A 15,067-nucleotide genomic window follows, 5' to 3' on the forward strand; every position below is an offset into this window, starting at 1 on the left:
TACTTTTTTTCTTGGAATTCTGAGTTTATATTTTATAAGGCTGAGAGAAACGTCAGAATTGTAAAATATGAACTCAGAATTGCAAAGAAAAAATATGAATTATGAGATAAAAAGTCTGAATTGTGATAAACTTCTTTTTTTTGTTTTTTTTATATAAACTTTTGATCTTTTTTTTTTCCCAGAAAATATGACTTGGTATCTTTAGTAAGTTTGCGTCTCCAGTAAATATATCTTAATTTAAGAATCTTTAGACATTTGTACTGGAAAACAAAACAAAAATACTTAAGAAGATTTAAGGTATAATTGGCATAATTGCACACTAAAATGACAGAATGAAAACCCAAAAAACAGATTCTTAGAAACCAGAAACAAAGGATAGAGGTTTGTTTGTGTAAGCAACATCAATCCTTTACTTAGCGAACAGAAAAAGCAGTAATTAAAAAATATTACACATGAATCATGAATTACACGGACAATAAACCATGACAATATTTTTGTAATACGTTTTCATTAAATCTCTTCAGTCCCTTCATTGAATTTGTGTCTCTGATTACAGCTGATAAGGAGTAAAATCAATGCGTGTTAAATCATTAAATGTCACTATAATCGCAGCTAACAGTAAATAAATGAGCAAATGCTGAATTATCGCTGCAGCACATTGAAACGACGTCCCTAAGCAAGCAGGAGCGCATGACTGACAGCTTCAACACCCGTCATTCATTCAGTCCATGAGCTTCACTCACGCTTCATATTTTACACACTAGTCCATGAGCTCCACTCACGCTTCATATTTTACACACTGACACTGACACTGACACTCACACTCACACTCACACTGACACTGACACTGACACTGACACTTCACACACTCACACACTCACACTCACACACTCACACACTCACACACTCACACACTCACACACAATGACGGGAAATCACGGTCTTTATAGCATTGTGCTAACGTTAAAGGTTTGACCTCCAGGCAGATCGACATGATGTGCGTTTACTCTGTAGAGCCTGAGAGACGCTCAACACATGAAAATCAGTGAGCTTCAGCAACACTGAGCTTAGAAACACCAAACAACTGATCCATTGATCTAAATAATTCATTGACTGTGCTGTTGTGCATCTGTTTAAAACACTTGATTATTTGGTATATTAATTATTTCTATGGTAGCTCAACAATATTCCTGCAACCATCTCTCAACATTCTCTCAACATTCTGGCAATATTTGTTATAAATAAATGTTCTTCCAGTAACATTAACAGAATGTTCGTTCAGAGTTATCTGGTTGTTAATAATGTTCTCAAAATGCAAGCACTAAAACATTATTTATACATTCATGGAACATTATAATTCTGAAACATTTTAGTCGGACATTTGTTGAATGTTTAATGTTACTATTTGCTTCAGAACGTTCAGAGAACATTCAAAAATAACGTTACATTTTATGATAATGCATCACCAAGACTAAAACTGCACATTTAGAAAAAGTTCAGATATAATGTTTTCATTACTGACAGGAACGTTAGAAAAACACTCTTAGAACATATTTTTGTAAGCTGGGATGAAGCAAGTAAAAACCAAAGCCTGTTTCATAAACGTTATGGGTTATAATGAGACTGATTTAAAGTAAATAATCATATAATGCACATCACATATTCTATGCAAATGAATAAACAGTTAAATCACTCTTCTGTGGAGTTATTTGAAAGGCTTTCACTAATACTGAAACATTAAGCTGTAAACCGACACCTTCCAGATAAAACCACACGTTAAAGCAAATGATCATATTATACTCATTACAAGTTCTATGCAAATTAATTAATGGTGAAATCTCTCTTCTGTGACATTATTTGCAATGCATTATGCAATGCATTTCAGAAATATGGACATACTGCAGATGAAGAAAGGCTCCAAAAGTGACAGAAGAAAGCACACATATTAATAGATGAAATGATTATTTACAGACAAACAATCAGCGGTAATATTTCTCACAGCACCTCAGAAAATCAAGTTTTTTTTTTACAAATAAATCAATCAGTAAGATGTCATCATTGGACGTTTCCAAACTGTCACTGAAATGAACTGAATTGATCTGAATGATGACTCTGTTGTCTTCTGTAGAGCTGCTTGACAGCAGAATCTGAATTAGTCTCATATTTGATGAAGTCTGCGTCACTGATTCTGATATTTTCCTGTTACTCACTGTAAAGCTGTTTTGAAACAATCTCTATTGTATAAAGCACTATAGAAATAAACGTTTCTTGACTAGCTGTTTCTGAAAAGGTATGCATATTTACAGTACTGCTAAAATGTTTTGAGCAAGTCATATACAAGTAATATCTATGTGCAACAGTATTTAAGCAATAAAAACCTATATTGCAAGTCTGATGCACTGCTCTCATCAAATCTCTCAAATTCACATCAAATCGATTGAACTGAACAAGGATCAGTTCATCACAAAACGACATTTCAAAACATTCAAATAACATATCACATGATGTATATCCTAATATTCCATTTAAAGAAACATGACAGTCAATTATGCCAAACAAACGCCATTGGTTCTTGCGTATCATGTGACCAATTCAAACGTGGCAAGTTTGAATATGTGGTTCAAATCTATGCTGGAGTTCAATAGAAGAAAGAAAGTCAAACAGGTTTGGAACGACATGAGAGTGAATAAATGATGACAGAAGGTTCTGTGAAGGCTCTTTATCAGCATTAATGGTTCCATGAAGAACCCTCAGCATCTATGGAATACTTCCTTGGTTCTTTAAATCTGTTGTCTTCTGTAGAGCTGCTTTACAGCAGAATCTGAATTAGTCTCATATTTGATGAAGTCTGCGTCACTGATTCTGATATTTTCCTGTTAATCACTGTAAAGCTGTTTTGAAACAATCTCTATTGTATAAAGCACTATAGAAATAAACGTGTCTTGACTAGCTGTTTCTGAAAAGGTATGCATATTTACAGTACTGCTAAAATGTTTTGAGCAAGTCATATACAAGTAATATCTATGTGCAACAGTATTTAAGCAATAAAAACCTATATTGCAAGTCTGATGCACTGCTCTCATCAAATCTCTCAAATTCACATCAAATCGATTGAACTGAACAAGGATCAGTTCATCACAAAACGACATTTCAAAACATTCAAATAACATATCACATGATGTATATCCTAATATTCCATTTAAAGAAACATGACAGTCAATTATGCCAAACAAACGCCATTGGTTCTTGCGTATCATGTGACCAATTCAAACGTGGCAAGTTTGAATATGTGGTTCAAATCTATGCTGGAGTTCAATAGAAGAAAGAAAGTCAAACAGGTTTGGAACGACATGAGAGTGAATAAATGATGACAGAAGGTTCTGTGAAGGCTCTTTATCAGCATTAATGGTTCCATGAAGAACCCTCAGCATCTATGGAATACTTCCTTGGTTCTTTAAAGTGGAAAAAGCTCATTCAAACGAAGAAATAATGATCATTAAAAGGCTCTTTTGGAGATCCAAACATGGTTCTTCTAAAGCATCGCTGCTGCATAAGGCCCCTTATGAAACTTTATTTTTAGAGTGTAGTCCTTTAACACATCTATTCTCCGCTGTGATTAAAGCTGAACTCACACTAGCTCTTTTCTTGAATTTTTAAAGAAGCGAGTCGCTGAGAATCACAATCTGCTCCAAGTGCGGCCGCCTCCATCATCCTGATGTAATGACATCGGAAAAAAATAATAACTCAATCTCAGGATTGTTCAGATCGATACCTAATCCATTCTGCTGCAGGAGCTCTTCTGGAGCCGAAGCCAAGCTGTGGGTTTATCTACAGGACACGAGGTCAGAGCCGTTCATCAGCTCCACCGCGACGGGAGAGATACCGCTGACAGCCGGAGCCGCGATAAGACGAGAGCCGAGCGCATTGGTTCTCCGTCTGGACTGGCACAGGAGCGATGGGCCGATAAGAGCATCGACTGCACTGGCAGGGTCCGACACCGAATTTATCGGGTCAGGAATGGATGTGACACACTCACACTGAGGCAGGTAAATATCTGTCATTTCCAGATGCTGTTCAACAAGCTCCTCACTGATATCCAGACGTGATTTGAGTCTCATCTGCCATAAAACACCAGCGAAAACAGAAGCAGATCATCACAGCCGCATGAAAACAATTAGACCAGATCAACTATAAAACTACTGACCTGAAAACCTGCTGAGATGTTGATTACTGCATGATTTAATAAACCATAAAGACGTCATAACACGCCATTACAATAAACGAAAAGCTGGATATGAACACAGACCGCCACGCATTATCAGTCATAATATATTTTATACGGATAACAGTCATTTATATTAATAATGCCTCATAGTCTGAAGCAAAGATGATTAATCTGAGTGTTTGTAATCATGACAATTATATCAGCACAATCTTTCAGAACAAAGCAAGATCTTCACAATGAAGTTACACTGCAAAGCATGATTACTCTGTATTTTTGTCTTGTTTAGAATTTTGTAGAATGGAGTATATTAAAGTTGAATAGAGTAAAAAAGACAAGAATGGAGTATAAAAGTGTAGAACAGAGTACATTTTATGGATTATATTAGAGTCAAATAGAGTACAATGGAGTACATAGTAAATTTTATGGATTATATTATAGTAAAATGAAGTATGAAAGAGAAGAATTGAGTATAAAAGTTAGGATTTAGTAGAATGGAGTATATTAGAGTTGAATAGAGTAGAATGGAGAATGAAATAGAAGAACAGAAGAATAGAGTACAATGGAGTATAAAGGGTAGAATAGAGTAGAATGTAGTATATTAGAGTTGAATGAAGTAGAATGGAGTATAAAAGGGTAGAACAGAGTAACATTTAGTAGAATGGAGCATATTACAGTTGAGTGAAGTAGAATGTGATATAATAAAGTACAGAGTAGATAGAGTAGAATAGAGTATAAAAGATTATAATAGAGTTGAATTTCGTAGAATAGAGTAGGGTAGCAGAGAGTAGTAAAATGGAGTATATTAGAGTAGCATAAAAGAGTAGAACATAGTAGAATGGAATATAAAAGGGTAGAACAGAGCAGAATTTAGTGAAACTGAGTATATTAGAGTTGAATAGAAGAACAGAGAAGAATAAAGTAGAATGCAGTATAAAAGTGTTGAACAAAGTGGATTAAATTGGACTCAAATAGAGTAGAATGGAGTACATTACAGTTGAATAGAGTACAATGGCATATAAAAGGGTAAAAGGGAGTAGAAAATAGTAAAATACACTATAGTAGAATAGCATAAAAGAGTAGAACAGAGTAGAATGGAGTATAAAAGGGTAGGATTTAGTAGAATGGAGTATATTAGAGTTAAATAGAGTAGGATGGAGAATTAATTAGAAAAAAAGAGAAGAATAGAGTACAACAGTAGAATAGATAAGAATGGAGTATATTAGCGTTAAATAGAGTAGGATGGAGAATGAATTAGAAAAAAAGAGAAGAATAGAGTACAACAGTAGAATAGAGAAGAATGGAGTATATTAGAGTTGAATGGAGTATAAAAAACAACAATAGAGTACAAAAGGGAAAGAATAGAATAGAATGGAATAGAAGATCAGATTGGAGTATGTAACTGGTTTTGTATTACAATATCAGAGTAGAATATTGAAGAACAGAGTATAATAGAGTCGAATAGAGTAGAGTGGTACATTTAAGGGAAAAACTGTGGAACAGAGTAGAATATAGTATAATGAGGTGCATTAGAGTTGAATATAGAATAATGGAGTATTTAGTAGAATACAGAAAGAGTAAAAAAATACTTTATATCTTAAGTCATTTCCTTCTGCAGTAAATGGATCTTGATTTAGGAATGTTTAGATATTTGTATTAGAAAAGAAGACAAAATCACTGTCTTGCAGTGTATCAGTAGTAATAGTGATCTTGACTTAGTAAACACGACTAAAAATGTTCACTCTGATTCACAGGCTTCAGTTCGAAGTATTAAAACTGATGAATCACAGTTCACGCAAACAGTAATGAAGTGCTGCTAATGAGCTGTCACACATAATTCACACAGAGTCCCAGCCGCTAACTGCGGAGGTGTTCTAAACGAAATAAAGCCACTTGGCCGTTCGTCACATGCAGCCACGTCCTCTGATTAACCTCAATTAGTTCAACAACATGATATGCGCAGTGATGCTATCAGTGACTGCACGAGCTCAGATCTGCGTGTGATGTGATTATGAGTGATTATGTGCAGGAAGTGAGTGACGCTCCGATCAGCAGTGATTTCCTGCATTTCCTGCTTCAGATCTCAGTCTGATCTCATCTGTCAGATGATCGCAATGAAAACAAATGGTGCCCAAACAGGGGCAAAGTAAACTTAAAGCAAAACATGACTGTTGTTACAATTGTTATATTAAGTTACTAAATAAAAGGTCAAATAAACAATTAAATAGAAAACAAGTAAATAATTCAATTTTTTTTTAAAAACCTGCTCTACAAAAACACGACAACCACAATCAGGTTAATTCACTTCTTATATACAAAAAAGGGTTATTATTGTTTACTAAAACTAAAACCATAAAAAATTATTACTTCAAATAAAATAAACATTAACTGAAATAAAATAAAATAGTAAACAAATAAATATATATAAAACTAACAAAAGGGACAAACACAACAAAATTCCTAAAACTTTAAAATTAAAATCAAAACTGAAAATATTCTAAATAAAATATAACTCAGAATACTGACAAAAAACTGTAATAGTAAATCAATTATACTAAAATACCACTGGTGCAAAAATATTAATCTGATCTCAAAATGTCCACTAAAGATCCCTCAAAAATAAAAACCTTTCCAGCAGAGGATTTCCCTCACCAGTCCTGCGTTTTGTCCTCGACTCTACAGAGATTAATCTACAGAAATGCTTGTGAATCCATCAGTCATCTGTCAAATTCCTGTATAAGCCATAAAACAGCATTGTTCAGTATTAAATGTGTGACTTAAACTTCTTCTTCTTCTTTTGGTATTCTGGCGGGTTGCGAACCAACTTCATAGGTGCATACCGCCACCTAGTGAACTTCACATTCAGCATATACAGGGAAGAACAACATAAAATCATTGATACATTTTTTTAATTAATTTGATTTTTTTTCTCTATAGTTTATTTTTATGTTATCCCATTTTATTTTGTTTCTGTGTCTGATTTATTTTTATCTCATTTTATTTTACTTCTGTTTCTATTTTGTTTTTATTTTATCCAGTTTTATTTTGTTTCAGTGCCTGTTTTATTTTATTCAATTTTATGTCTATTTTGTTTCCTGCTGTGGGTCAAGTGACTAAAGATGAATATGAATGATCTTTATGCTTCTTTATGGTTCTTTACACCTCTTGCTATATATTTTATTCATACAACAGAAAGCATGTGGAGAAACTGCTGAGTTTTCATGTGCTGAGACAGATACTAGACACTGAGAGCCAAAAGAAAGCTGAAGAATATGGAAGAGAAATCTCTGCCATGCACTGCAAAAAGAAAAAAGAAAAGAAAAAAGAAAATGCTAGTAAATTGCACAAATAATTACAAAGAAAATGTTTGTTTGTAAGCAGTCACTTCATGCATTAATCATGAGCGGGGCGGGGCCTGATCCTTTGACTGGCGCCTGAGCAGCCAATAAGCATCCAGTATTACAAACAAGAGACTTAAAGAGTGTGATGGGGCATAAAGTCGTAGCTTCTCTCTTTATTTTTATCTGTTCTTCTGAAAAAATCATTAAGCAGATCAAGAACCTCATTGAGCAGATGTGTTGAGGGGAACTCTGAGCCTCCTCTCATATCAAACATACGCATGAAATCATGAGATACCCGTCCGATCTCACTGTCCTGCCATGGCAACCCAAAGCAATTAAATCCCTATCTTATGATCTTCTATCCATCTCTCTTTCCTCCCACATCCGTCTGAAGGAGCGGCTGATCGCTATGGCAACCCGTCATAATAAAACTCATAACTTGAGCAGATATTTGGCCTGCGACGGGGCTTGTGGCATTCATGATTCCAGTGTGACCAAAGCAAACATGAATGGATGTGAAATGACATTTTCTGAAGCAAATCTGCTCACCTGTGGAAAACTCACGGTCATGATCCAGAGCAGGAGATCTGAAGCTCACGTCTCCAGATGCAGAAGAGAATACAGTGAATACAGGTTGAACAGCAGAGGAAAGTGTGGATGTGAATAATACAGCGACCTCCATCCAGGCTCAAAAACTGTGTTTCTGTTTATGCTGTAATTATGACAAGTTTCTTGTTTTATCAACACTTTTATCATCACAAACTGGGAGTTCATTATTTCTGAATTAATCAAACACAAATCAATCTGTCTGTCTGTCTCTGTCTGTCGGTCTGTCTGTCTTTCTGTCTGTCTGTCTGTCTGTCTGTCTGTCTGTCTATCTATCTATCATCTATCGTCTGTCTGTCTGTTTGTCTATATCTATCGTCTATCGTCTGTCTGTCTGTCTGTCTGTCTATCTATCGTCTGTCTGTCTGTCTGTCTGTCTGTCTATCTATCTATCTATCGTCTGTCTGTCTGTCTGTCTGTCTGTCTATCTATCTATCTATCGTCTGTCTGTCTGTCTGTCTGTCTGTCTATCTATCTATCTATCGTCTGTCTGTCTGTCTGTCTGTCTGTCTATCTATCTATCTATCGTCTGTCTGTCTGTCTGTCTGTCTGTCTATCTATCTATCTATCGTCTGTCTGTCTGTCTGTCTGTCTGTCTATCTATCTATCTATCGTCTGTCTGTCTGTCTGTCTGTCTGTCTATCTATCTATCTATCGTCTGTCTGTCTGTCTGTCTGTCTGTCTATCTATCTATCTATCGTCTGTCTGTCTGTCTGTCTGTCTGTCTATCTATCTATCTATCGTCTGTCTGTCTGTCTGTCTGTCTGTCTATCTATCTATCTATCGTCTGTCTGTCTGTCTGTCTGTCTGTCTATCTATCTATCTATCGTCTGTCTGTCTGTCTGTCTGTCTGTCTATCTATCTATCTATCGTCTGTCTGTCTGTCTGTCTGTCTGTCTATCTATCTATCTATCGTCTGTCTGTCTGTCTGTCTGTCTGTCTGTCTATATCTATCTATCTATCTATCTATCTATCTTTCTATCTATCGTCTGTCTGTCAGTCTATCTATTCATTATACATTTATTTTATTTCAAGTAACAAATGTTTCTTATAGTTTTTGTTTCTGATAATAACTTTGACTCAGAAAACATCAGATTATAGAAGTCAAAGAAGTTGTGAAGATCATTTCATGTTGACAGTCATTATCAGTATGAAGAGAGAAATTGTGATGATTCAGATGAAATGAGCATCACAGAAACATTCTCATTCTGCAGCTCGTCTCTGTCCTCTGTGCACCGAAGTGTAAACCATTTGGCATTAGACAGGTCTAGTCATTAAAACCTCCATTAACCAATGCATAAACTCCATCTCGCTTGGATAAATGTGTGTCAGTAACCGGCCTACAGATGGGTAATGAGATTCGACGATCTGCTCGCCGCTTAATTACACACTCAGAAACAGAATCGTGATTATCTCTTTATTTCTGGGGTTTAAAGTGCAGCGTGAGACACACAGATGACCTCTGGTGACCTCTGTGTGTTTCTGAGGACGTTATGATTGTGTTTGTGATGGAGACAAATGAGATTTCTGCTTTAGAAGAAAACCTAAGTGACGTTTTGACTACAAAAAGATGCTTTACATTACATACACAAATATAACAAACAAATATGTGATCAATTAGTGCATACAATAATATAATATAATATAATATAATAATAGCTATTTTGTATTGATAGTGTAATATAATTGCTGGTTTTGTAATATAAATGCATTTAAATATAAATATGTATGTGCCTACGTAAAAATGAAATAATATAAATAACATTGAATACAAATATTTTAGTATTGATTTATTGTTGATAGTGCAAGATAAATTGCCTTTAAACCATGTGAAAATCAAATAAAAAATAAATACAATTAGTGCATACAACTGTAGATGAAGTGTTGAGCTTTACTATCACTGTATTATATTGGTCAGAGTGGGCGGAGCTTCTGCTAGATGCTCTAATGTGATTGGTCAACCAGAGCTTCTGAAAATATGATCACATTAATGAGATGTCAACTTATTTGGACAAAGAATCATTCTTTCTCTGCTATAAATGAGCATTATGGAGGGCAAAATGTTTGTGTGTAAACCTCAGCAGTAAATAAAATATTATTAAATGTTTTTTTTGTATAAAAATATAATATTATTTTATACAAAATATTAAAATATATCTATTTTTAAAAATAGCTAAATCACTCACATAACATGAAGTTCACCGTCTTGAACAGACACAACTAGAGTCCAAAACCAGAGGAATGGGTCAAACGGCTGGAAAGAAACAGACTCGTTACAGCGTAAACATCATTATCCTAACATTAACATTAATATAATATAATATAATATAATATAATATAATATAATATAATATAATATAAGCTATTTTGTATTGATAGTGTAATATAATTGCTGGTTTTGTAATATAAATGCATTTAAATATAAATATGTATGTGCCTATGTAAAAATGAAATAATATAAATAACATTGAATACAAATATTTTAGTATTGATTTATTGTTGATAGTGCAAGATAAATTGCCTTTAAACCATGTGAAAATCAAATAAAAAATAAATTAATCTAAATAATATTAAATCAAATATATTCATATTATGTATACACTTAAATCTGAAAACCATGTAAAAATGCAATTAAAAATTAAATAATATAAATAATTTTAAATAAAATATATTAATATCATGTATAAACTTATATGCAAAAACATTTTAAAATGAAATTAAAAAATTATATTAAATAAAATGTATCCACTTAAATCTGTAAACCATACAAACATGTAATGGAAGTGAAGGGTGGATTAATATTAGACTAACATAAAGCCTCTGAAAGCGTTTCTGAAAGACAGCTTCCTTCATAAAGCCTGAGCCGTGTCATTTATCAGAAATCTGAAATGAGATCTTTCCTTTTATGGCCGGATCGCTGAGTGATTGATTTGATTGCTTTGTTAACCTTGATAAGAACGGAGCGGCGCGTCTGCACTCTTTATTCGATATTTTGTCATATTGCTGTTGTTGACAGCTTATCAAATCAATAATGCACTGGAGATTGTGTTTCAACAGTATAAAGCACTTCGCACAATGCAGCTGTGTTATTGCTTTATTCTATCAATATCAATGAGATTCACCAATAAACCAATATTTTTTTCCCAATATTTAATAATTATTTCTTAATTAGATATATTTTTTTACTTTATGGCATATTTACAATATATATATATATATATATATATATATATATATATATATATATTATCAGGCATTTCAAGAATTGCACATCATTATTCCCGTGAACTAGCTGGTTATCTTTACTCTGTCCTAATAAGCAAGCATTATTTACTCCTTTGACTTTGACTTGTTTACTTGAGTTTAAAGACTCAATATTTGAACTATTTTGGATTTAATGCACTGACACTATCAGATGAAAACAAAGCTTAAACAAACTGAATTGATCTGAATATCATTATTAAAGACCAGTGAACTCTGAAGTAACTGGAAGAACGTTTCTTCTTCATAACGTGGAGAGAATAGTCTCTGTTATCTGTGTAATGATTCGCTGCTCTAGAGATTAATGCATGAAGCTTGAATAAACGGAGAGAGTCATCCGGACCGAACGGAAACAGAAAGCTTGGCATCAGACGCAGCTGAGGGCCCGATAACATCAGACGAGCAATAAAGCAAACGCTACACAGCTTCTGTCCTAATAAATGAGCCAAATGTGTTTCATCTCAGCGGCTTCATCTTCATCGCTCTGGAGAATGTTAGCGCAGGGACTCGAGTCAAACACACACGCGTGACATGCACAATAAAGCCTCACTTCGCATCAAAGCGTGTCTTAATGGCTGCAATTAATTTGATATAGAGTGCTTTACACTGCAACTTCAATCTAATTACTGGCTCTTAAATAACAGCTTTATATGAGAGCGCCGCACACAGAGACCGTTTATGACTAGCTGCTGCCGTATTTCAAAGAGATTCCTTTATGCTCTCTTTAATAAAACCTCTAAAATACAAAGCATTTAATTGTTTGTGTAGAGAATATTTGTCATAAGTTCATATACACCAAGATTACATGTACATTTATTAATTTAGCAAATGCAACATAAGATATTCTACCAAACAAGATGATATGATGCCAGCAAGAAACCATACAGACCATCCTACAAGCAGCTTTTAAAATACACACTAAATCACACACACACACACACACACACACTCACTCACTCACTCACACTCACACACACACACACACAAATAAATAAATACATATTTTTTCAAAATTAAACAATAAATAAATAAAATAAACACTGAAGGGAATAAATAAATAAATGAACAATAAATACATTTAATTAAAATAAATAATTAAATTATTTTTTAATTAAACAATGAAATGAATAAATAAATAATGAAGTGAATAAGTAAATTAATAATTTGAATAACTAACAAATAATTAAATTATTAATTAAATAAATAACAAAATGTAAATAAATTAATACATTTAATAAAAATGTTATTAAAAACACAAGTATGGAGGCAAATCATTATGTATTTATTCATTGATTCCTTCACTCACATCAGTGTTTAATTATTCATTTCATTGTTTAATTATTTAATTTAAAATTAAATAACTAACCCCCGATTACACAGACGAGGCTTAAGCCTAGTCCAAGACTAAAATGTAAATCTGAGCTGTTTCAACTGAAAGAAACTTGCTCTGCCTGATCTTAAAACATGTCAGTGCCTTTGTTTTGTCTTAAGATGCACACCAGTAATGTTTTTTCTAAGGCACGTTTATAAAAGTTACTTAAATGTCCTAATTGAACTATTGCCTAATCCTGGTTTAGGCTAAACCCTGTCTGTGAAACCGGGCCTACATGTATTTATACACTTAATTATTTCACTTATTCATTTAATTATTTATTTTTACTGAACTTCATTTGTTTATTTATTTATTCACTTCATTTATTGATTGATTTTATTTATTTCATTCTTTAATTTTTTTTATCAAATGTATGTATTTATTTCACTAGAGGAAGCATTATTATGGATTATTATCGTATTTGAGTTAAAAACGTCTTAATGCTGGATTAGTTTCAGCTTTTGTCTTCTCCAGATGTTAACTGATGGACTGGAGTGCTGTGGATTACTTGTGGATTATTGTGATGTTTTTATCAGCTGTTTGGACTCTCATTCTGACAGCACCCATTCACTGCAATTCATTCGCTTGGATGGCCTGAGAGCAACTCATTTCTTTTTTGGGTGAACTGTTCCTTTAAAAGCCACACAAAGCCAATTGATTTTGGGATCTGATGATTTCACGAGGACAAAGAGCTAAAGATGAAGCATTTGCGCTAAAAGCTCTTTCCACAGCCTCGTGTTTTATCTCTGGCGGCGCAGAGAGCAGATGCTAACATGCTAATAATCTCCCGAGCGCTGCGGTCTTTAAACGGCCGTAAAGCCGCGTCTCCAATCTCGCAGCGCAGACACGGCGCATAAACATTCACTCGGAGAGTAAATCATAAGAGCTATCAATAAATAATTACGTTTAAATGTCTCTTAATGACCAAACTTTGCTGACGCTGCTGTAGTTTATGGATCTGACGAGGGCCAGCCAGTGCTGTGGTCATAAAGAGAGGCCTAATGAACAGTGCACTTTGGCTCCATGAAGACAAACCGGCGTTTCTTCATTGAGGAAGAAGACAGAGAACGTCAGATCTGATCGGAAAACACAGAAAGAGTTCATTAAAGAAGTTGTTCAACCAAAAATGAGCACTCTGTCCTCCAAACCCGTGTGTTGATGTTTGTGTAGAGCACAGAAACATTTTATTCTGTGCATCATGTTGGCTTACATTCAAAGCACAATGAAAGACTGTAAAAGCTCAAGCAGCACTAACATTGCTTATTTTTCAGAGTGCATGTAAAACTGTTGGACGGCACGTAAACGAGGGGCTAATCGAGGCTGTTACGACCCTATAAACCCATCAGCAGGAGCTGCGCTTTTATGAGCAGAAACCCAAGACGAGCGTGTGCAAATCCTCCAGGTGCCGCTGGTTTCCCGCTGAAACGTGGATGATTAATTATTCATGACAGCTTCAGTTTAACGACTGTCAAAACACACACTCTCTCGAGTCTCTAAGCGCTCAGACAGAAACACAAGACGCCCGTGATCCTACAAACACTGTCTCCCGCCTCGAAAATACTGCTGCATGCTGACATACAAGTGTGGAGGCTATCTTCATGTGTTTGGTTGCTTATTAATTATTGAAGTTTTCATTAGATTTATTTATTCACTTCTTTTTGTTCTGTTTATTTATTTCATTGCTTAATTTATTAAATCTATTTATTTATTCACTTCATTTATTCACTTCATTATTTATTTTACTTAATTTCATTTTTTAAGTTTTTATTAAATGTATTTATTCACTTCATTTTATTATTTATTTATTTTATTTTAAATGCATTCATTTCTTTTTTTATTAATATATTTTGCTTATTTATGCACATTATTATTTATGGATTTATTTTACTTATTAATTTCATATTTTAATATTTAATTTATTTAAAATGTTCATTTGTTTATTCACACATTATTTATTAATTAATCATTTTTATTCACTTCATTATTTTATTTATTCATTTCATTATGTGATTATTACATTTTATACTGCGCTGTTCTTGTGAATGACTGATCAGTGCACATTATTCTAAAGGAAATAAAAATTAAAAAAAATCTATGCATGCATGAAAGTATTTTTCAAGCCTAAGGGTCAAGAGGATGGAACAACGAATGCAATCTCATAATGTATGTCAATAAGTAAAAAAATACGGTTTTCTTCATGTGAAAGAGTTGCATGAGAGAATGCCAATATAAATCACACACACTCTCTCTCTCTCTCTCTCTCTC

The 15,067-nt window shown here is 33.8% G+C and overlaps 1 long non-coding RNA gene across 1 annotated transcript in view; it reads right to left on the reverse strand.

Moving 5' to 3' along the window:
• The window catches only part of LOC107659629 (uncharacterized), a 45,938-nt gene extending 38,938 nt beyond the window's left edge, over nucleotides 1–7,000 (reverse strand). Inside the window, exon 1 of the long non-coding RNA XR_001630935.1 lies at nucleotides 6,875–7,000. This is a non-coding gene — a long non-coding RNA (uncharacterized LOC107659629). The remainder of the gene's footprint in view (nucleotides 1–6,874) is intronic.
• Nucleotides 7,001–15,067: the final 8,067 nt, after the last annotated feature.

Source organism: Sinocyclocheilus anshuiensis, unplaced genomic scaffold (assembly GCF_001515605.1).
Source record: "Sinocyclocheilus anshuiensis isolate Anshui unplaced genomic scaffold, SAMN03320099.WGS_v1.1 scaffold1353, whole genome shotgun sequence".
NCBI lineage: Eukaryota > Metazoa > Chordata > Actinopteri > Cypriniformes > Cyprinidae > Sinocyclocheilus > Sinocyclocheilus anshuiensis.